Genomic DNA, 24,260 nt, shown 5'->3' on the forward strand with positions numbered 1-24,260 from the left:
ACACATGCACAAAACTTCAAGGGCAGCAGCTCATTTATTTGGATTTGATGAAAAGTTAAGCACAGTTTTTGATCTTCTGACGAAAGCAGACCTTGCAATAGAAAGATAAAAGAAAGACCATCATTAAGAACAGAACAGAACACCAGGTCAACTTCAATCCCACACTGTAGAGGATTCCATCTGAATGGGATTCTGAAGCTTTATGAACACATGGAAGCCAGAGCAGTAAAAGACATTCTTGCTTCAACTTCTAAGGCTGTTAATTCACAGCACAGGAAATCTCTTCCTTAACTTTGTCTCAAAATGACTGGGTAACTTAAATTTCTCTCTTTAATTCTCTCAAAGGGAAGATGATAACACTCTACTGGCATGCAGAACAAGCTGTATCTTAAAGATATCACGAGAAAAGGAGGTGATTGTCCATCTCTACTATGCCCTCGTGAGGCCCCATCTGGAGTACTGCACCCAGGTAGGGTTCCTTTTCAACCCAAACCATTCTTTGCTTCTATGATCACCTCTGTTATTGCAAAGGAAGTCGTCCTCAAAGCACAGACCTGAGTGATGTTGTGCTGTCTGGGTGTGCTGTGATACAGATAAGAGATCTACCAGCAAAGCAGAGCCTTTGCTTCATGTTTCTGCACTCCCCTGGCACAGCCATTGCTGCTTATCTGATCTCACAGCAAGCCAAGCAGAAAGCTAATCTTCTGGAGATTGATGCTAGCACCTTAGTGAGGCAAAGGGGGAGCAGGCTTGTGCCCTCAGCAGCAGCTGGCACCTACACTGGGTTAGCAGTTGGCAAACTGCACTCTAAGAGAAAGTTTACACAGCAGCTTGAGCAGACAAGGCTGCCCTAGGGAATAAAAAGCTAAATCAACACTAAATTCCTAAGATCAGTAAGATCCATAGTATCTGGAATAGTTTTCCAGACACTAAACCTTCTGGTCCTGTTAGACTGTTTCTTTTCAGAGGGCTATACTTAGCTCTGCATCTCCTCACAAATGCCATGCTATTCTCAGCATGCTGTGCTTTGATCCGAGGGCAGCCTGGTTTTAGATCAGTGACCACTGCACTGCACAGACAGTGTCTGCAGCTCACATCTGTTGTCCAAGCTGCTGTGCCGGAAGACTTTTCTTTAGGAAACATTCACAATGTAAATATTGAAGACAGATGCAGGTTTGGGTCTAACTGGGGGTGGGGGATCAGGGCATCTGTGAGGCAGTCCTGGGCTTATGAGAGCTAAGCATGGGCATGCTGCACCACACCATGCTGCACAAGGGGAAAGAAGGCTGCTGATGCTAAATCCTCTGCATTTCCACATGTAAATCCCCATCTATTTATATTTTTCAAATTGGTGCTTCAACTTAACAAATACTGACCCCTTTTGGTCAGCCTGCTCTGGAGCCTTAATGCTTCTTGCAGTTCTGCCCCTAGCTGCCCAAGCAGGGAGAAGACCTTGAGACTGGAGGTTGAGAAATGGTTTTATCCTATCTCCTGAAATGCAAGGAGCCTCTCCTGCTGGCCGGTTTCTGGGCTGTGCTCTACAGTAAGTCCCTAAACTGCCTGGGTTTTGCCAAGAAAAATTTCAGCTTCTTCCTGCCATGATTTAACTTCACTCCTTTCCTTCTTTGTTCCCAGTGTAAATCAGGAGATTAAAGCCAGCTGCGGGAACCCATAAAACCAGGCAGGAGACTAACCACAGCAATTAAGCAAGATTTGTTTTATGAAGTAAGTCTTTTTCCTTTCATCTTTCCATGTGAAATGATTTGCTACATCTCATCACAGCTCTGAATGAACTGGACAGACATGTGTCTTGCAAAATAATATTCATTAAAAGCCTTGTTGCTGGCCCTAGCTGAGAAGCCACAAGCAGAACAGAAGACTATGACCTAGTTAGCTGTGTCGACCTTTCAAATATGCTCCTTTAATTTGCAAAGTACATGGGCATAGTAAGTGTGATTAAGTGGTTACAGCCCTGCTTAGGGAATAAGGGGGATCAGATGTCAGTTCCAGGCTTCCTGCATGACTCTGCACCAGCCTCAGGAGCCTTAATTGCCTCCATCCTACCCTAGCAAGAGGATTTCCACCTGTGCTTCGTGTGACCACCTCTTTGCTTTAGAAGTTTTCATTTACAAGCCAAATACACAGGCAATCAGCAAAAGAGAGCTTCATCACAACCGGGAATTTAGGTACTAAATTTAGTAGGTAATACATTGTGCTAATAGTGGTATTTCAGGCTTGGTTCCCACTTAGTAGACTGAAGGGTCATCCACTGAACAATTTAGGTTGTTTTGATTGTTAGATTTACAATATGGGATAATTATTAGTAGAATGGAAGATCTTGATCCTCAGAGCATTTATTTTTCTTTAGGCATTCTCCAGATAAAGCCCTCAAGAAATAATCTATGAAAAAAAAAAAAAAAAAAAGGATAAACACATTTGAAATTGTCAAGATTTGAGGTATTTAGTCCTCAGTTCAGGTCCCTTCACATTTTCTTGTCACTTTTTTGAATGTTGGCCTGTTTGAAAAAACTCTGAAACAAAAATGCCATGTCAAAACAAAAACAAACAAACAAACAAAAAAATACACCTAAAAAAAACCAAAAAACACATTGAAATATTTCCCTATGAAAATGCAGTAATCAAATCCTTAAGAACCTCTAAACCAGATTGCCTAAGCTCCTTGAATATAGCTTTAATTCTGTCAGCAGCTGAGGCAGATTTCAATATTTCTGAAACTTCCTCTGTCAGCTGAATTGCACTAAATTCAGCTCCCCCCAAAACTGCATATTTTGGTACTTCACTGTCCATCAAAATTATATAAATTCCTTCCACCGCCAGTGAGGAATCCTGGGATTTGAAATTGCTCAGAGGCTGTTCTTTTATAGTGCTTCTTACATAACTGAAATTCCCTGAGACACAAGGAAAATCAGCTATCTTTTATTTCAATGGAAATAGGTGCTTCAGATCCCTTAGGGAGCTTTGAAGAGCTCAGCTGCAAGGGATGATGTGGATGCTGTCAGCTGTACTTCTTTTTTTTTTTCCCCCCAAAAAAACCAAATTAGATGTGCTTTGGGATATTCAAGTAATGGAGTTTTTAGTTGTGGTCGATTTCTGTGGTTAACTCTTCATTATCATCCCTAGTCCTCTTAAAGTCTGAGGTAGTCCATTATTTGTTTAAAAAGATAAGGAGAAAGAAACATTATCTGTAGAACTCGGGTACTACTTGTGAAGAGTAAGAGTTGGACATTTAATGTTCTAATACATCTTGAGGCTACGCTGCTTTCTTCAGCTCCGAATGTTGATGGACAAGCTAAATAAAGGCAGGAGGAAAATACATATAAATAAAAACAAGCGAGAACTAAACAACACAGAGAATCTGGATTTGTCTTCCAAGCTGAGAGGGAGCCCAGCCTGAATTTATAGCCTGTTTACGCTGCCTTTCAACAAAGATAAATGTTGTAGGCTCCTAATGCTCACAGAAGCTACAATGGGGTTGCTACTGTGTTTAACTTGCACACCTGAGCTCATCCTGCTTCACAGAAACAGACACATCTCAACTTTGGAATCTTTGATTTGTTCTCATATCCACCTGCTGAGTATTTAAACATGAGGCAACTCATGGGAGCTCTAAGCATAGGGAACTTCTTGGCTACAAGAAGCTGTACTTGTCCCCTGCCTTGGATAGCTTATAAATCTTATATTTTTGCGGTGTTTGACACTGGCATCCCAAAATATAAAAATCCTTTTCCATTAGGAAGTTTGAAGATCCCGTTGTGACATTAAGCACTATTCAAGGATGGAGCAGAAAGATCTTCCTCTCCCAAGAGTTTACCATATAACTGTTATTCAGCAGAACAGCAGGTAGAAATCTCTACTCAGATAGAGCCAAGACTGCTCTTTGAACCTCCTTTACATTACACCTCATTTGTTACTCACAGAATTAGCAGAAAAATGAGGCTGATGAGGAATGTGATTGGAGCTCTTCCTGAGACAACCTAAGTCTTGCAGCAGTTACAATAACTGCTGTACTCAGTGTGGAAAGCTTTTCAGACACTTAACCTTAACTGAAGAGGGGGCAGTCTGAGTTTGCAGTTTTCTTGTGACTCATTCACCCTTTGCATTTCTTTAAGGAGTGAATGAGTGGAAAGGCTCTTTTATGGATGCAAGTCAAAGATCCATTTCATGGCCCCCATGAGGAACTGAAGGAAGTTATGCATAAGCACATCCACGTAAGGCTCCCGAAAAGTTCATTAAAGCTGAACACTCATTTATAATGAGTTATTACTCCTTATATAAGCAAACATTGGAAACTACGCTTCCCTGCTCTGCTGAACAGTGAGTTGGACTAAGCAGCTCTCACACCAAAACATGCTTGCAGAGAGAGACAGAGATAGGCATTAAGTAAACAAAAAGCTACCGAGGTGAATTCAGAGTGCAAATTCAGCTGCATGTGCTTAATGCAAGCTCACTGCCTTCACACATCTATTCAGAAACCAGAACCACTTTTTGGATAAATAAATGCATTGAGATTTTATTTGCTGCTCCACGCAGTTTCCCTTATTACAAGAAGATCTCTAAGCTGCACATTTGTGACATTCTCCCATCTGGGAGAGCAATGGCAGTGCTGAGGAAAATACTTATGTTTGCAGTAGTTATTAGGATTATTACTCAGACCCCGAGTGACTTTTGGAAGTAATCTTCCTCTGCAGTCCCTTTGTGTTTCTAATCCCATCTGCAGTCCCCCTTTAGCAGCTGCTATGGATGCAGTTTTGCCATCAGCCATGCAGCCATGAGGGCTGTGTTTCCTTTTCTCTTAGAGAAATATAGTATTTCTGAGATCGACTGCCAGAAAGAGGAAGGGGCAGACATCCTTAAAACACCAAGAAAGGAGTTATTCAGCCAAAAAACATATTTCGAATATTATGTAATATACTATGTATTTTTTCAAGTGTTTAAAAAAAAACAAAGGCTGGTTAGCAGGTGGTTCACCCCCAGGATGCAGCACACTTTGTAGTCTAATCAGTCTAGCTTAAGTTGACTTAAGGATGGAACACTTTAACATTGTCCTAGAGAGGATAACTCTCCTGATGTCCTGCACAGCAGGATTTTGCTGGCTCTGCAGGTGCTATCATAACTTGTGCTTCCATCCATTTAGTCCTGCCTCCTCCCCAGCTCTTTGAAGTACTGACCAGCACCAACCAGCCAGAAACAGCCTTTTGGCACAGATGAATGCCCAAACTATGATCAACAAAGGGGAATGATTGCTAAAAAGTAGATAAAAGAAGCAGATAAAAATGAAAGTTGTGGTAACATGTTTCCATCTTATCACTTGTACTATTTTTGCTTTATTTTTGCTTTGCTCATCGCAGTCCTTATACTTGCAAGAGTCACTGTAAGGCATGTTAATGCTGCTGTTATTTTTGCACACCTTGTTCCTAATCTGTATGCTAAGTGTGCAATAGTAATTCTACAAACATGGTCTAGGGGGATACAACAGACAGAACTGCTAGCTTTTATGTCTGAATTGAGCCTTTAGTAAAAGCTGCCAGTGATCTACAGCCTCCAAATTAGGTTCTTTCATGCTTTAAGTTTACCCAGTAATAACACAGAATCTTGCTTCCTGAGGCAGTTGCAGGTAGTTTGTGTGTTTAGATACAGGTTTGAAGCCCTTGAGAGCAGCAAATCCTTACAAAAGCAAGTACACACACTGCTGCATTGGCTCAGATTCCCACAGTATACATGGGTTTGCACAGGGCCATCAGCAGGTGCCAGAGCCAGTGGGCACTGCCAGCAGGAAGGGCACGCAATGGAGACTCATAGCTCTGGAGTGAGAAAACAATGCTAGTAAATTACAAATGAGATGTGGCTTAGGGAGTTCAAGTAAGGTAGAAAACCACTCCTCTCCTCCTGCAGATTCTTGCATAGTATAAGCCCATATTCCTGTTTTTCTTTCAGAGTGACTGAGTGGAGAGGCTGACATATTTTTCTTATCATAAAGAGATGCTTCAAAACCTGGTGCGTTGTACCTTGTATGTGGGTGTATATGCTTGTACGTATGTACACACACAGTATTTTGTACACAAAGATTTCTTGTTTCTCTCCATTCTATCTTCTCCTCCCCATGCCTCCTAATTTTCTTTTTCTTGGCTTTGCAATCCTCTGCAGCTCTCCCTGTAATGCTCCTTTTCTGCTTCCCTCACTATGTTCACAGTGCCCAGTCACCACCCTGTTACAGTGAACTTCCACCCTGCTCATCCCTGCTTCTCTTTAGCTGCACTGACAGGTAACCCCAAATCCAGCCCTAGAGATTCAGCTCATTTGTTTGGATTCAGTTTGCAATTGTGTCATATAATTGTAGAGGTGTTATTTTATCCTGTTCTCCAGAAGTACAGTTATTTTCAATAAGCATGAACTTAAGGCCCATTCACTGAAGCTGCCAGATTCATTTGGAAGACTTTTTCCACTTCCCTTTTGTATGTGTTCAATTTGTTTTATTTCAGGCTTAAATAACTGCAACAGCAATTACTGCTGCAGAACATCCCTGTGCTATGTGATCACAGAGGTCTGTACACAAAGTCATCACTTAATACTAATTGCAGATTATCAAAGAAAGGGTTTTTCCTATAGAAACTCACCAGCGAGAAACAAAAGATACAAATAATACAGTCAAAATAAAAGCATGACTTGACGCTTTTTAGAACAAGGCACTGTTTGCCCTTTTCAAAAGGCTGAGAAGGCTTTTCGTAGAGATAGGATTGCCTTAGGAATGAGCAAGCAGAGGTCGGTGTGCTAGCAACCATGAGCCTTTTGTTCATTGCTACACAGCTACAGGAGCAGAGGTTTTACACCTTTGATTCACCAGGCCCATTTAGGTCATCAATATCATCTCAACAAACATTGGCTGACATGCCCAAGGGCAACAGTTCCCTTGGGCTGCCATCAGCCATTTTAAAGACCTAATTTTGCTTTGAGGGTTAACCTGCATTCGAGGACAACTGTGGACTTTTGAAGCCATAATAAACAGTGAAGACTGAGAGGGTGACAAACTGCTGATCTCCTCTGACATATTGTAGGAATCAATGGGAAGATCCTGGGATGTATCAAAAGAAAACCAGCTGTTGGTGAAATGTGGGGACAACAGCTCCTGGAGGCAGACATTGAGGTCATGATACATCAAAAAAAAAATAAAAAAGAAAAAGAAAAAAGAAAAAGAAAATACCCACAAGATGAAATGGAACAACATATTTATAACACTTTCTGTTTATTCCTTTTTTGTGTAAGGATTACAAATCAGCATAAATTACATTCCCTTTCTCATCTCCTGGGGATTCTTTTTCTCCCCTTCCATGACTCTTCCCGAAAGTCATTTCAATTTATCCAACTGCAGCCAGCTACTAACTGCAGGGATGAAAATCATTTTGTTTCAGCTTGATGCAGCAGAAAAGCACTAGACCTAAATAGCATATGACAGGGCAAAACACAGGCACCTGATTTAGGGTTGCACAGGCTCCAGCAGCAACAAAGGATTTGCTTTCTGAAAATGCTGAAGTAGCTACTCCCAATACTGTCTGTTTTCACACTAATCACATCCAAAACAAAACTTTCAGTAAATAAGAGAATGCATTCAAACATAAATACACATATATGGCATCCTCCTGCAATCATACATGAGGTGCTGCTACAGAACCTCATTTCATGCCCTCTAAGTTCTCCAGTCTTTTATGGAACCTCAGTTTATAGTTAAAGCCATCTCTGGACATAAGAGTTGTGGGAAAAAGGTTGGAAATATCGGAAGTGCATTACAATGGCTCAGACAGCAACTGCTGAACAAAAAGAACACATATATATTACACATCCTTCCTCCACTTCCCTCTAATTTGGAGGCACCTGATTCATACCTTTCAGATACACTGGACTGTTGAAGCTGGTGCACATTCTTTTCTGGGGGGTCAAAGTAGACAGAAAACTAGCATGGGTTTGTATCGATGCTCTACTCTGTGTCTTATTCTACAAAGTACTTTTAGAAATAGGTGAGAAACCCTTGGTCTATAAGCTCCATCACAGCTGGAGCAAAGCAACTGGATTACCTGTGCCAGACACCCTGCTGAGAGCCAGGTCACCAGGAAAAGATTCTCAAAGGATGAGAACATGGCCCTTCCTCCTCCAGGCAAATCAATGCCTCTTGTTTTGTTCTTGCAAAGCTTTGCATGCTCTGTGCTGGCTGGGAAGTGCTTACCCATATTCCAAATGCTGGCTGGCAAGGGCCTGATCCTGCAGTCCTTGCTATCAGCAAGCTTTGCATTGACCCAAATGAATTCTGCCTGAATGAGGACTGAAGGACTCTTTTCTTCACCAGCCAGCTGAACTAGAGCGCTAAAAAGTGCTTTTAGTTACCATCTAATGTTATCTGTCACTATCAACCTGCTCTCTGAATCCAATTTCACTAATTTTTAAAAATCTTTTCCCTCCTAATCCTATTAAACTATTATTTGTTCAAAAGATTTTGGTGCCACTGACCCAGAAACAAAAACCAGCACCCCCGGCACCCATTTCTACACCTTTGTCCACCAAAACTAAAACACTGATCCCTGAAAAGTCTTCACTATTTCGGTATTTCTTGGAAAATAGATGCTTATTTTGTATCTTTTTGTGAATCCCCTCAGGCTAGAATTTCCCAGCCCCGTTTACAAGGGTAGCATTTGGAAGACCAGTGACCTATTTCTTTTATTTTTTATTTATACCTCTGCTATTCACAAAGCTTAAGGCCCCAGGATGAATACATTTTCCACAGTGCATGTTGGATTCCCTATCAGCTAATGCCATTTGTCTAAAGCTTCTGGTAAAAATAAGGACTGAGAGCTGTGCTGCAGTAATACCAAGGGTAATGCGATGTTCACAAAGGCAATAAATCCATCGGGTGAATGGTAGGGGGAGATTTATTTTCTACTGATAAGGCAGAGAGCTGAGAACTGGGAGGTTAGGAAATCATTACAGTGTGGGAGAGGGGTTTAAAAGAACAAAATCGCTGTACTACACATTTGTATTTGAACTTTTACAAATGAAGTTTAATGAGGGGAGGAAAGCAGGGAAGCAGTGCTTTTGTTCCCATAACAGAGTACTCATAGTATGTTCCCATCATTAGAATTTTGATTGCCCTCTATATACACATTAAATGGAGCTTCATAGCAGCAGTAAACATGGTGAACTTTGCCTAAAATAAGAATTCACCTTACAGAAGTGGACAGAAACATGTGCTGATCTCTACCCTCTCACTGTGGTTTCCATATGAGAACGAAAGGCTGCTTTTACAGGCAAGGCTGAGATCTATAGGCACACAGCTTGAAAAATAACACCACCTTTTCATTTGTAAGCTGAATAAATTTAATGTAGAAGCTATTGATGGAAAATGAACTTAAAACTTCTCATTTCTATTTTTTCCCGGGTAGAACTGCACTTTAAGTCACAGGCTTTATTAATGGAATAAGTGCATTTGTCTCTCACAGGCCTGAAAATAAAGCACTGAGAAATAACATATGGAATATGACTTGGGTGAGAGATTTTCTTCTGACATTGCTGTTTTTCTAATAGAATTGAAATCATGGCATGAGTGCACATGTTTCTGTCAAGTGTTTCACAGAGGGTGGCCAAGAACAGAAGCACCCAAAAATCACAGATGTTTATGTAATATTGTAATCTCAGCTGTTCAAACTACAACCGTTTGAATGAATCTAAGGAGAGAGAGAACCAGGAGTCTTTGAGACACTGCAGGAAAGTTTTCCAACCAACAGTTTCATACATCAAACCACTTGGAACTGCAGCACTTGTTACCATCTCTTATTTCAGCCCTTCAGTCACTAACAGTGATCTACTGACCCTACACAGTGCCTGTCCCCCTTTCCCTCCAAATCAAATAGAATTAAAATGTATACCTTTCCAGCTTTGGTTTTCACTGCACAATAACTATGATATGAAATAAACATAAATGGAATTATTTCTCTCAAGTCCAATGGCTAATAATTCATATTTTGGCTAATGAGATGGAGTAGAAACAACAATCTGAAGAGAGCAGGCAAGGAAAGAAACTCAGAGCATTGTTTGCATGTGTTGATGGAACTACATTTCACGCAGTGCATTTCTGTCTTGCAGCCAAGCCGTGCCAGCAGCGCATAGACAAGATCTGGGCACACAGCACAACACAAGTAAATGGTAGCACAGCCCTAAGCAGTGCCTGAGTTATGTAAGAATTGCAGTGGATGTGCACAGATTTGCCCTAACACTCAGGACGGTGAGTTATTTCTGGTTCAGCATTGCACTGATACAACTTTTCAGTCTTCAAGGTCTGAAAGGCTGCACAAAAGTGTACTGAGCAGAGACAACCAGAGTCACACAAATCCTCTGCTCCAAGATAAGCAGAAAGGACAGGGAGTTGGCACCCCCAGGAGATGAGGAGGGGCTGCATGAAGCACCTGACGTACTCAGTGTGTCTGCATGATATTCCTGAGTAATACCTAGCAAGGAACTGATGGACGATGCCTATATACCACTAAGCATCAAAAGTTGTATTTAAACCATACATATGTGGCAGCCTATGCACAATAGTTAATATGAGCAAGCATGCCCTGTTAAGTATTAATACAAAAAAAAATCTACTCTGTAAATCATTTGGCAGCACAAAAATGGTTTGCACAAACCCCAGTTTCCATTATATGTATCACTGTGTTAAAAGGCACATGTGGCTGTTCTGAATCTGAAGTAGAAATATAATTTATTAAATAGAGGAGACAATGAACAACAAAATTTAATAAGCCACGTTGCGATTAATGTCCTGCTCCCTTCTGAGAATTTAGGTAATGAATCTGATTTTACACTTCAGGTTTTCAACAATGTCTGCAGAGACAGAGAAATAGAATGCCCATTACTCTGATGTAAGATTGCCATATTCTCATAAAATGCTTTGTGATTGTATAAATGGCACCAAACAAAGAAAAATCAAGAGCATACAGCACATAAAATGTCCATAGACATCTCATTTTTTTTTCTATTCAGTGGAATGCAGCAAATGAAAGCAGAGAACTAGAAGGCATCTTAAGAGGCATTTGTGCACTCCAGCATTTCTCTCTGTCTTACCTGAAGGTCCTTGACAAATCCAGTGCATATAAATAAAAAGGAGGGGGAATGGAGTATGTGTGATCCTTGGAGCTGATGCTGATTTTTCATTCCTGGTGTTCTACTTCAAATATGGTATATATTAATATTATTTATAGATGATTATCAAAGGTGTAGCACTCACAGGCAGAAAAAGCATTTTTGTTTACGACCCTCAGCACACAAGCACTGTTTTGCAGAGGGTCGGCAGCTCAGGAGGGCTGAAAGACTCCCCAAGGGTCGTAAACTGACTTGCGTGGGAAACAAAGCAGCAGAAGGCATAAGACTTGACTTCCTCTCACATATTGCCTTGCACACCATACGATCGAATGTTATCAAAGACTGGTTTGTACATTTGAGTTGGGATTCTGTCCATTCACAACAGGAAATATCTATTATTTATTGGAGTCTCCAAGCAAAAGTCTAAGAGCAAGAAACAAAAGAAAGCTAAATCAAAATCACTCCACTTCAGATATTAAATGCCTGGATGAGGTATTACTGATAAAACTTAGCAGTTTCCTTCCATCGTACTCCACAGCCTTCCAAGCAGATGAAGGATTCTGGGTCAGAGGCATTTCCCAATCCAACTGTGCAATCCCAGACAAACAAATAATGAAAGCTGAGCTTTCTGATATCTCTATCAGGATTTTTTTCCCCCTGTTGTTACAATTGATATTGACATGGTCATTTTCTCTCCTATTCTCCAAGTTATTCAATTTGTGAAACCATCAGTCCTTCATGACACCCAAAGCAACTTTTACAAGGTGGAGATGCCATTTTTTTAGCATGTCAATATGAAATATTTTGTAAACATAGCTGAACGATGTGATGCTTTCAAAAAAGGCTTAGAAATTGTGCAGGAGTGTCCACTCCCCATTTCAGGATGGAATAAACTTAATTAATGGTACAGAGATTGCCTTAAAATAAGCCTTGTCTCTTTCTGATGAGCCTTTACCTCACCTGGAATGAAATTCAGTCCCTTACAGACCACCAGCTGGAAGCCTATTCACCATTTAAGTCTTCAAAATAGGATTTGGGGATTTAAGAAGCACAGAAGCTTTGCATTTTCCATCTCATTTCTTAATGAATTTTTGCATTTATAGGAGGAAGTGTTACAATTGAGCATACAGCACAGGGAATGCATGAGCTCTGTGACACTGAGCAATGAAACATTGCTTACTTTTGTGCTGAGACAGGATTTGAACTCAAATGCACAGGAGTGAAAACTAAGTGTCACATTTTTCCTACCTTTTCATTGTTATAATGGATTTTTCAGCTTGCTTTTTCAATTTGATACTCAAAGCCAGTTTTGCACAGCACTAGGTTTACTGCTTACTACTTTTTAGATAGAAGTAACTTAGAAGCAGTTCCTGGCAAGGTCAGTGACCCAGAGAACCCACAAACAAGAGAAGAAAAAAAATTATCTGTCCATATTAAATAGCAGCTATTTACTCCTTCTAATTAGCAAAGGCATATAAAACTGGGAGTCACCCCATCATCGCAAGCTGTTAATCTCAAAGTGCCCTGCTGCACAAGCAAGTTTACTGGCTGTATTTCTCCACACTTTCTGCAAGCATGTAGACTGACTTTTATCTAAGGAACTGAACACACAGTACAAGCATTAGCTAATTAGATTTCTTACAACTGCTGTAATATCAGAAGCATTTAGGAGAGAAATAACAGTAGGGTTAAGCCACAGAACCAGCTCTCATGAGACTTGTATATCAAACTCTACCACAGGCCGCTCGTATAACTACAGGACTTGTCTATGTATCAGCTCCATCACTGTTGTTTGCAGGTCAGATAGGTGGGGTTTTTCTTCCATAGCATTAAGCATCCAGAGGCACCAGTCATAGCCAAATCAAGAGACAAACTGGCAGGAGGAGAAATTCCTACCTGGATGTCAAGGTGACAAATCCACAAGGCAGACAGCACTGCGACATGCCCAGAGATGAAATGCTTTGTCTAACTTACCCACATCTGCTGGAGAGCTGCAAATTGAATCACTGCTTCCTATGATCTTTTCCCTGCCAACAGTGAAAAGTCCAGAATGCTTTGGATTTGCTACATATAGACAAGTCACCTGCACAGTACGTGCTAAGTCTGATACAAAAACATCTGTCTCTGTGTATGGACAAAACCTGCATGTACTGGGATGCATGAAAAATAATAAAGAATGAACTTTTACCAGTAAAACAATTAAATCTCCTAAATGGCTGCTCAATGCCTGACTGTGAGTAGAATAGCAAAGAGAGCAGTAATACAGAAACCTCTAAAAACAGCAACCTCCCCTCCCAACTAGAAGAGATGAAATATAAGTCTAATCTCCTAATTGGAGTAGGGGCTTCTTGTCATTATCTCAGATTGGTGGAAGGTTAGGAGACAGTTTTAGGATCCAAAATGCAAGTACAAACTAGGCTCACTAATTTGTAATTCACTGAAGATGTCAAGGAAAGATGCAATTGTGCTGTGAAGGAAAAAGACAGCTAGGAATGGAATGAGGCTGTCCTACTTCTCTCCTGTAACCTCGTGGACTATTACAAAAGAAAAAATAAAAGCAACATGAGTATAAGGAGGCCTTTCCTTCAAACAAGACAAACGCCTGCCTCTCATTAGAGTTCCCGGGAGATGTAAGTAAGCAGCTGTCAAGAGAACCAGACCCTAAGCATGGATATAAAATCCCAAATTACTTCACAAAGGCAATAAAAACAATATGGAAAATTTATAACAATCCGGTGTAATTGTGCAAAGGTAACTGCTTCAAGGACTATTACGAGGTGTATAAAGTTCCTTCAACTGATGAAAAAAAGAAATCATTTTTAAGATGGGATAATTTAGAACACTGTTCTGTAGGTAGATAGGATATTGATGAGCTCTGTGTTGGTTGCTGAGTAGCCAGTGTAAACTTAGAGAGATAAAAAACCTTGCTAACTATATATTTTTACAAGAAATATTTTTGAATAGAAAAACTGCCTTCCACCCCTTTAAAATTCTAGAATTAAACACTAAAAAATAAACACTAGACTGACAACTTTATCCTGGTTCAAGGAGACATCTACTGTCTCGATCTATGACATTTCCAGAGCTTTCTGCAAGGAAGGTAGGGCACTCATACAAACAGGTCTGAGTACTGCAGTGAAAACAGAGCTTGGCATGTTTATAGTTCAAGAGTGCTTATCTTTGATGGAACAGGTCAGGAAAGCCATACATTTGGTAGCTGGAGTTAGGGACTACGGATGATGTAGTCTAGACCTTTCTCTTCTATTTACTCACTATAAAACCAAGACTTTTAACCTTCTCATACACTGGTGTGTTGTCCAAGTAAAAGTGGCATGACCATAGTTTTTAATACCATGTAGGTGCCCTGCTAAGTCTTACAAGAATAAATGCAATTTTTAAATGAAAGCCGCTATAAAATTTCCTGGCAAAAATTTGGAAATAATCATCACAGCTTGCATAGCTGTCCAGCCTGATCTGAATTCTACTGTATTCATGGAAGCTATTAGCATCTGAAAAGTAGTTTTACAGGCCTTTTTTAATAGCTTATATATGAAAAAATTCCTAGCTTTGGGAGATTTAGGATATTGTTTTTACACTGAAAGTATGAATCTCTTTCTGAATACCTTCTTAGTCATCAGAGTTTTTCCTCTGTTATTAACAATGCATTATTTAGCTTCAACTTGTCTTAATCATAACAGAATCAGGGCAGGTTTTCTGTGCCTTTATCTGATAAACGCCTTGCCTCAATAAGTGAATATATAAATAGGACCAGAAACAAGAATAACAAATATTTACATTCAAACAATAGCAATAAATATTGTGTGATAAAACTTCCCTCACTGGGAAAGAACATCAATACTGTAGGAATAAAAATATATATATAAAATGGGGCTTTTACAGCACATTTATTTGCTATAATACTGTTGTCACGTTTGCTTGTTTATGCCTACTTTGAATTTTCTGAAATTACTGCAGGAAAATGTTAAGGCCAAAAAGATAATTAGAATCGCCAAACCTTGTAATCAATGTTTCAAAGAAATGAAACGAATGCATAAATTATAACATCTTAAATCAAACTTAGGTCATAAAGAGTAGCACAATCTAAAATTACACTCTTTGGCCAAGCCACAAGTGATGGTGAAGCAAGACAGTTGCTCTCTGCAAAATGATCAGCATGCTGCAAATTAGGTGTCAAGGTGTGCACTTATTTTTATGAGACTTCAATAATATCCCTTGCTGACTAGTGAATGGGGATCAAAAATGATCTACACTGAGTATTATGGGTAGGCACCATTGCCAGCACAAGGAATAAGCGTGAATGTATAACTGATGCAGGTGCAGACTCACCAAGGATACTGCCTCTGCTCTAGAATAAGCTGCTGATGTGGTCATAGCTCTGCAATTAACTCTGCACCAGAGATGCAGCCTAAACTCACAAGCTTACTCTTAGAATTATCCTGGGAACCAGAATTCCTGTGCTTAGTACTATTCTGGATATTGTAGGACCACTATAATAAGCCCAGGGGGCTTCAAAGGGGTAAAAGTGCCACTTTTTGTTACAAAAAAGCTTTTATGAGCTGGAAACATCAGCTTTTAGACAGGACTGCTTCAAATCAGAAAGAAGCAGAGAAAAGATACTGAGATCATTAAATCTTTATAGGTACCTTAAAATTCTACTGACAAGTAGTAACAGGAAAAAATATACAAGACTGAAATGTGGTAGCCAACAGCCATCGCACCAAAGGGGGCGGATCAGAATTATTTGCAAAAGTCACTGGTAATTCTCATTATGACTTACTTTGGTGGGAGTTCTTGTTGTTTGTTTTGTTGCTTTTAAACTTATTTTTTACACTAATCTGAGAAAAGGACAGTATAATACATTAGGATAGATGGTACCACAGTGGATCCGTACTCTGTTATAGTTAGTTTTACTCTCTCTTATTGATTTTGTACATCAATACTCACATTCCCCTTTGACCTTCACCAGACCTCCTTTTTATTATTCTTACTCTCTCTGTACTATCACAGAACGATGCAGGTTAATGGATCCTGGGATACATCAAGTAGAGTCTCATGTTCAAAGCAATGTCAGTACTTTCAAGTTTTGAAAAGCTCCAAGAACTGAAACTCTACGGCATCTCTGCCTTCTTTTCCTCTTCCCCAGTCCAAACAACTGATTTTCACTATTCTCCAGAATTAATTTCACTTTGTTATTTCTCCCGGTCTCTTGTTTTAATTCCTACAGGAGGAATGAAGGCAGCAAAGAAGATGAATCAGAAAAGTTTGGTGACATGAACACATGAATTCCTGATGAGGACTCAGCTTGCCAACATTTGTTTGAAATATTGTGCCATACAGGTTTGAAGAACTTGAAAAACTCCAGAAGTAGCACTGTATATAATAAATGCCTTACTAACACGCAAGACATCTGATCGTAGACTATGTTCAAAAAGAGAGCACTGAGGTTGAGATCAGCTTTTTGACTCTGTCTAGATGAATCATTGTGTTGTCCATTTCTGAAATGAAATCAACCAGTAGCACATCAACGCTGTCTTCCAAACATGAGCTGAAATATTTGAGTATCCCTGGAAAAGTAATTCTTTTTTTTTTTTTTTTTGACTCAACACTTTGCCATCTAACCTTGAAATGCTGCGTGTTGTAAATATGATATACTGCTGCTGTAAAGGTGGGGGAAGGCATCTGAAATTCAAAATGAGAAGGCAGAGGGAGAAAGATGTTCCCCCACCTCATTGCTGTATCATCCTGATAAGTAACAAAAACTAATAATCCCAAGACATGATCTTGCACTACAGGAGTAGTAGTCATTCTTTGTAATTCAAAATGCCTAAGTGAATATAGAGTGCTATTCTCTCGATTACAGTTCATTTCACACCCACTTTGCCCAGGTGTAAAAGCATAAATGAAAAGTTACTCCAGTCAATGGGCAGGGCTGATTATGGCAGGTTTGGAGCAAGAGGGGAATTTTGCAGTGCAAAAATTCACTCGATATGCAAAATAGAAACAGAATTTCAGTGGTTTGGGGCTCTTTTATGCTTCATATCAACAGGGTATTATAGCATAATCAATAGTCCTTGTGCTGTCTTCTTTTGTTACCAGCTCATCTCTCAGAACAATAAGAATCCTGTGTAGTTTCTATATTGAGCTTTTCTTCCTTCTCTGAGTTCAGTGTTTTAACAAGATACAATGTATATAAAATCAGAAATCTGTTAGCAGTGCATTGTACTTTCACCACTTCAAGTCTCTGAGGCAAGAATTAACAAGAATTGCTATGCAAAACAGTGTGGGCTTTTTGTTGTCTTTAAGGAGAATCTTCAAAACAAATCATGGTTAGAACTTTTTCCTTGAAAGCCTGAACTTGCTTAAAGACTTTAAAAATGAGAACAAAAAAGGAAACATAGGAGCACAAACACCTTTACTGTCTGAACCACTCCAGTTTCTAACCTTCTCTAACTCCTTTTCCTGATTTGTCCATAAATCATTCTTTACTGTCAGGACAAGGCATAAATTACAGCAGGTTCTTCAGGATTCAGCCCATCTTTCAGTGTAAAAAGCCTTTCTGGGACCCAAGGCTCTATGAAGGTGCAAGTAATATTTTTCACGTAACAGAAGACATTAAGGTATTGATAAACATTTGTTAATTATTTTCTAAGGGGAATCTAAATACTATTACTGAAAAAAAAAAACAAACAACAAACATGCAACACCAAGCAAGAGCTTCTAATGTTTTTAGTCCTCCTTTCAGTGTAAATTATTTATGGCTGTGGGAAGTACAAAGTCACAAAGGACAAAACAGTTTCAGTGCTGCTCCAGGTGCCATATACAAAATGCTCCCAGTGCTACAGCCCTGCTTCTAATGTTAGTTCTGCTCTTGTTCATCACCTGGTATACCAGAGTTCCAGCTCTGGAGTCCCAGAAGAGCTACGGAGCTCTACTCTTACACAGATTTCAGTACTCCCTGGTATGTGGAGCACTAGAGCTGTGCCAGAATATTTACTGTATGAAACCAGGATAACTCTGAACTAACCAAGAAACAGTGATATCTACAGCTATCTCAAATCAGCAGAACTGTCAAAATATGATGAAATTGGAGAGAAAGTTAATCACAAAAAAGTAGATAATAAAGTGTAACGAAACAGAGGGGAAAAAAGAGCTTCCTGTCTGCATAAAGATACACAGCGCCAGATAAAAGCACTATTCCTTGACTTGTGTTCCAGTGCTAACAACCATAGACAGACAGAACAGTTTGCTTATGCTGCATTCTCCAGCCCTTCAATGGGGAATTTTGGGTACTGGATCCAAAATTAAAGTAAAACTGATTAACCTCTGCTTTGCTATATGACCTTCAAAGCTGATAAAAGCATTTTTTTTTATTTATATATTTTTTTTTCCCTTGAAAAGCCCTAGGAAGCCAGGAAGTGCTTTATCTTCATCTCATGACTCTCATCCAAAAGCTGGCATTACGTTTTTCATTTGTGCCAGTTTGGTAATATGATTATGGGATGGTATTACTGGCTCATGCCCTACCAGTAAGACAACAGAAACTTGTTCCACATTCAACAAGAAAACCCACGGAAAAGATAAAATATAAATACATAAAAATGCACTAGTCTGAAGAATCACAGGGGAAACTCCTTAGAGATTTCCCATCAGAACATGCCGATATAACAGTATGAAAGTAACAGGTTATTTACTTTTAAGTATGAAATAATCAGTGTCTTACATAAGTTCAGGACAATTCCTCTACATACCTAACTGCACGATGCCATTCCTTAATATATACAACAGCAATTTCTTCGATCAGAAGTCATATTTCATGTACTTAAATGTTACAAAAATGGTATGAATGCCTTCAATAGCAACCCTTTCCACTTCTTTGGCAGGAAGTGGAAAGGTATGGATTTCCCAGATGTTTGGGGTTAATAGAGAAAAATCACATGCTTTCAATGGTGAGAGTTTAATTCTTTGTGGAACAACCAATCTCCTGCCATTCTAGAGGTGTCCCCCAATTTTACTGCCCACCAGGGGCTGTTAGTAAGAAATTAACTGCACAGGAAAAAAGCATATTAGGAGCCTTTTAGAAGAGTTTAGGTAAGTTGAGAGGATGTAATAGAGATGGTTTATTTAATCTTTAATTAAAGGAAACGACCACTTATCAGGAAGATAAACAGAAACCTAAAAATACTCTTAATACGACTGCAGTACATTACGCAACGTGCACACTGTGAGCTCTGTGATGTCTGGTCCCTAAGATGGACAGCTTGCTGTTGTTGATTTCTAAAGCTCTGTATTTTGCATAGGAAAAGTTAATCAGTCCCATGCAGCGGCAACGTAAATGAAGTCCACAAGACTGCAACTTGCTGTTGCTATGCCAGAAGCCTAACTTCACTGAAAGCAGGTTTTTAATTCCAGCTTTTCTGCTGAACATCTTAATCTCATGTCTGCAGAAGGTCTTGAGAACGTGCTCCATTTTGCATTTCTATACTGTCTTATAATGAGTTCATATTCATTAATTTTAGAGATTCTTTATCTTCTTAAGAAGAGAATGTTTGAACCAACGTATAAACACTGCATCTACTGAAAGTTTCTACCTAATCCTTTTCGTTCTTGCAGATATTTCTTGACCCCCATTTTTAGGAGATTTTGTGCCACCTATGATATAAATTTTGATTTGCTGTTTTGCTGGGGGAGGCTATGAAGATGCAGGTTTGATCACTTGACTTTTTCCATCTCTTCTATCTTTAGATAATCTACGCTGTTACAATCTCAAATGCTGAATGCTCTCCACAGCTGCATAATGCATCACAGATGCACAGTAAGCTCCTCTCTATATAGCAGCATTGTGTCACAGCATGGTGCAGCGGAGGGAAAGCTATTCCTAGATCCAGTATCAACTTCTTGTGTGACATTGGACGAGGCCTCTTAACCTTTGTTCTTCGTCCTTCTCTGAAACGCTGACGATAATATAAAACCACTTGATTGCAAAAAACTTGGAAATCAAAGGAGGAAATTTCAAAAAGAAATGCTATTTATTACTCAACCAAAACATTCACATCTGTGGTGAATGAAGATTCTGCTCTCTGTATCTTTTTCTCAATCCAGAACAGAGATGCCGTTTTTTTCCACCTCAGTTTTCCTGCCAGATCTCTCAGTCTCTTCCCACCTTGCAACAGACTGAAATTTGGCCCTTATATTTTTAAGGGGCTATATAAACAAATTCAGACATGATAACATTATAAGGCAGTAACCACATCAGGAGAAAATGCTGTTTACCAGCTCCAGAATGGAAAGTCAAACTAATTCTACATCTATATACCTTGTTCTATCACTCAAATAATTTGACAACTAATAGCGCAGTCTGAAAACAGTCATCTTATTTTTGGAAAGGCCAGAAATTGAATGTCAAGCCCTGAAATGGAACTGAAGCCAAAAGCAACTTCTGCCCTGAAACGCTACCAGGCATTGAAGCTATCACATGGGACAGGAGGAAAGAGCGGTGTGGTTAAAGCCAAGTCCCTGCTGAGCAAAGTGTGCATTTGAGGGGAGAAAAAAACAGTGAAGGAGGTAAGACAGCCGTGCAAATAGAGATACAGAAACAACAATCATCTGCAAATGTTTATGCAACCTGTCAAAATTGACACAAGTGCCTCTTCAAAAGGGGAAGTAACACTGGGCGAGAATGAATCTATTGCATATGCAAATGACTACAGCAAAACCCTTATTTTACTGCAAGAAACTGTAAGAAGCAGACAAAGAGAAAACAGAGCCTTTTTCTCCTCAAAACATTTTCAATTATTTTTTATTTTGAGAAACTAAATGGAGCAAACTTTTATGTTTATAGTCATCTTTATTGCATATTACTAATCCAACATGTATAACGCAGAGCATTTGACAGCTTGCATATTAAATATGGTGCAAGTTTAAGCCAGCTTTGAAAGAGACACTGCAAAAACAGAATGAAAAATAAGTACAGAACTTACCTTCTGTAAGCCATTACTTGACCTATCCATTGCTTTCTAAAGGTGGACTTGGCAGAGGATTTTTAAGATAGCTTTAGAGAGAGACAGGAAGAACTCCTGCCCTGGGCATGGAATTGGAGTCCTAGCCCAAAGCCTTCTGTGGAGGTTCCATGAGAACCTGTGCAAGTCCTTTAGACCTTGTACACATCTAAACAAGGACAGAGGTATGTCAGAGGAGCTTGGAATAATGACAGTGCCAATTTTGGAGGCTGCAAACTATCACATGACCAAGAATACTTCTTCCAAAGAGCACCTATTTCATCTTACTCATCTTAATTATCCGAAGATGCTTTTATCTGCTTGGTCAACCAGTACGAGGCATATTTAAAACAAGTTAAATATATGAAAATGCATTAGCTTTACTTTGACTTGACCAGCAACTGGTTAAAACTTAAAATGAATGCAGTCAATGCAGTTTTTGGGGTTGTTGTTCACCAGAAAGTAGGAGATATGCTATTAAACGAACATATATGAACATATAGATATATATATATAAACCAACTAAAAGTTTTCTTCTACTTTCAGATGGTTCGGCTCTTACTTAAATTAAAATTTGACATATTAACATCTTTGTTTGCCCTAAAGATGTACTCTTCACTGAACACACCATTTTTGCCAAGAATTTCAGCCAAACTTAGCTCCTAATGATCTTTAGCTATAAATGCAACTATGAGGTTTTTCCTACTGGAAAGAGGAAGCTATATGACATTTCATATAAATAGTTTTTCTTCATATTGATGTGAATGCACAACACAGAGCAAGATCAGACTGTTTCTGTTCTTATTTAAAATGCCGGACTCCATTTTTTGCTTCAATGGCAGACCATGAGCTGTCCTAGGAATGGTATTACAAAATGATAAATACTCAAATCTTGCATTATGCATCATCTTTTTACTACAAACCAAATTGTTTCCTGTGATTGTGAAATACATGGCTTTCAATCTAGCAGACATGGTCATTTGTTCTGTTCAAAGCTGTTAATAGAATATTCATATCCTTTATGCTTATGCTGTATGAACTAATCACACTTCCATTTTATGCACGCCATATGAAACAAAACTAATCTTCAGGCACAGTAATTGTCAGCCAACATTTTTCCAACCTGAAAACATCAAATTCAAAGGCCAAACACTTTGTCACTAAATTGAGCTTCTGATTATAATTTCAACAGTGTTAAAAATCGTCCATAGATACAGCTTTCATATTGGTCTCCTGAAAACAGCACAACCCTGCTGAGTCCACCTAAAGGGATGCATCGCATCAGTCGCAGTGCTTCTGCCCCATGCAAATGAGACTGCTGCTTTGAAGACTGAAGTATTTTTGCTTATATTTTAATGGCATGACTAATCATGCTGATTGTCATAGGGCAAATGTTGGCAAATCTACCTCAGCATCTCCTTTCACTGCTCTATCTTATGAGAACTTGTGGTGAGGTACAGGCTGATCTCTTGAACATGTGTAATTTTCTCTGAATTTTTACCTGCTTCTGTACTGCTTGTTTTTACAACACTATTTCAGAACATTTTCCTACTTGAAGGGAAATGGGCTCTTCTCAAATGACTCCTGAATGAGCAATGGAAAAATTGGTTCTATCTGGAGGAGTAACACTAACCACTTGGGGCATGGTACAAAATTACATTTGCTCACAGAAAAGTAATTTTTGCAATGAGTGAGAAAAAGATGTGTTACTTTTCTATCACCATTCTATTAAAGACATAGAAGCAAGTTTCATTTCTGAGCTCACATATTTGAGTAATGATTTTGCAAGGTAGACTTGACAACTATTATATGATAATTTGAGAGAAGACCACAGTTATCTCTAGTGACTATTAACCTGAGACACCTAATCTGAGCAACTTTAAGGGTCACAACTCATACCCTGTAGGAGGGTTGTTATATTAACCATGAAAAGATAGATTTTCAAAATCCAAGTAATATCTCCCCAGATCTTAAAATGTATTCACATCCTTGAAAAAGAATGTGGTGTAAGATCCAGTCCTAAGAGACTGATACTCATTCTGTGTTGGGTATTTTACTCTCTTCAGAAATACTCTCTTCTGAATAGGTGACCCAAGGTCAGTTTTAAGGAAAAGAACCTCCATTTGAGTTCTCTAATACTGCATTCTTCTTAGGAAATAAATGTGTTTTCACCAAGACTTAATAAAAAATAGATGTTGAGGAAAAGAGCTCAGGGTTTTCTCATGTAGCAGGCAAAACCCTTCCTGTTTAGGAACATGCAGAAGTTCCTACATAACGTATTGTGGGAAAATATGAGAGTCATTACATTGCCGAATTGCCTTCAAGCAGGTCTGATTTTTTAAAATCAGTAAGTGAGTCTAAACAGTGTTTGGACAGCATCACTATCACCCCTTTGCAATTTCTCTCGCATTAGCAATCATGAAATTTTGGCAAGGAGTTCAGTACTTCTGACCCTGTTCCTTACCAGCAGGTCATGTCAAAACAGAAAGGCACATTTGGAGGGTTAGCACTGCTTACCCTCCTCTCTCATTTTGCTATTTGTACTGCAGATTTTAAAGGATGCATTCACTATTTGAAAAGAAGTAATAAGTGGCCAGCAATTTAATTTTATGTGGTGCCTAGCCTGAGTGGCACGATTATTTGTCTTTTGTTACTATGGAAAACCCCGCACAGAGAAACTGTGCATGGGCAGCCAATTAAAACGACAATAAAAGTAAACACTTTTTAAGAGGTCATGTCTATGCATTATGCAATGAGCAAAGAAAAAGCTTATATTCGTATCATGCTAATTAAATTGACATTGTTATTGCAAATCATTTTGTTTCACCTGGAGCTGTAATTAAGTGACCCCACTTAACGAGAAGGAACCAGCACTGATTGAACATACTTCTGTATTAATATTCCCATGACAATGAAGGATGTTTCTGTTTACATCCCACATTTTACCTTCTCCAATGTCAATGCCTTCAGAGTGAATTGAAAAAAATACAAAACAATTATAAGCATTTGTAATTTTGTACAGACATTAACCCTGCTTTTAGCCAGACAAACACAGCAAAAAGTAACAAAAAACAGCAACAAAAAATCACTTGAAATTAA

The 24,260-nt window shown here is 39.1% G+C and overlaps 1 protein-coding gene and 1 long non-coding RNA gene across 6 annotated transcripts in view; one reads left to right on the forward strand and one right to left on the reverse strand.

Annotated features, from left to right (window-relative positions):
- Window positions 1-24,260, reverse strand: part of TMEM132C (transmembrane protein 132C) — a 156,686-nt gene that overhangs the window by 76,272 nt on the left and 56,154 nt on the right. The window lies entirely within an intron of this gene.
- On the forward strand, window positions 1,032-16,568 carry LOC107321473 (uncharacterized). 3 transcript variants are annotated; one of them, XR_004309035.2, is made up of 5 exons: window positions 1,032-1,150; window positions 1,420-1,543; window positions 1,636-1,725; window positions 10,147-10,285; window positions 16,391-16,568. It is a non-coding gene; the product is annotated as an uncharacterized LOC107321473 (long non-coding RNA). The 3 variants fall into 3 exon arrangements; XR_014931960.1 differs by lacking the exon at window positions 10,147-10,285; XR_014931959.1 differs by lacking the exon at window positions 1,420-1,543 and having other exon boundaries at window positions 1,041-1,150.

This window comes from Coturnix japonica, chromosome 9, assembly GCF_054131305.1.
Source record: "Coturnix japonica strain WE chromosome 9, WE-NBRP24, whole genome shotgun sequence".
Classification (NCBI taxonomy): Eukaryota; Metazoa; Chordata; class Aves; order Galliformes; family Phasianidae; genus Coturnix; species Coturnix japonica.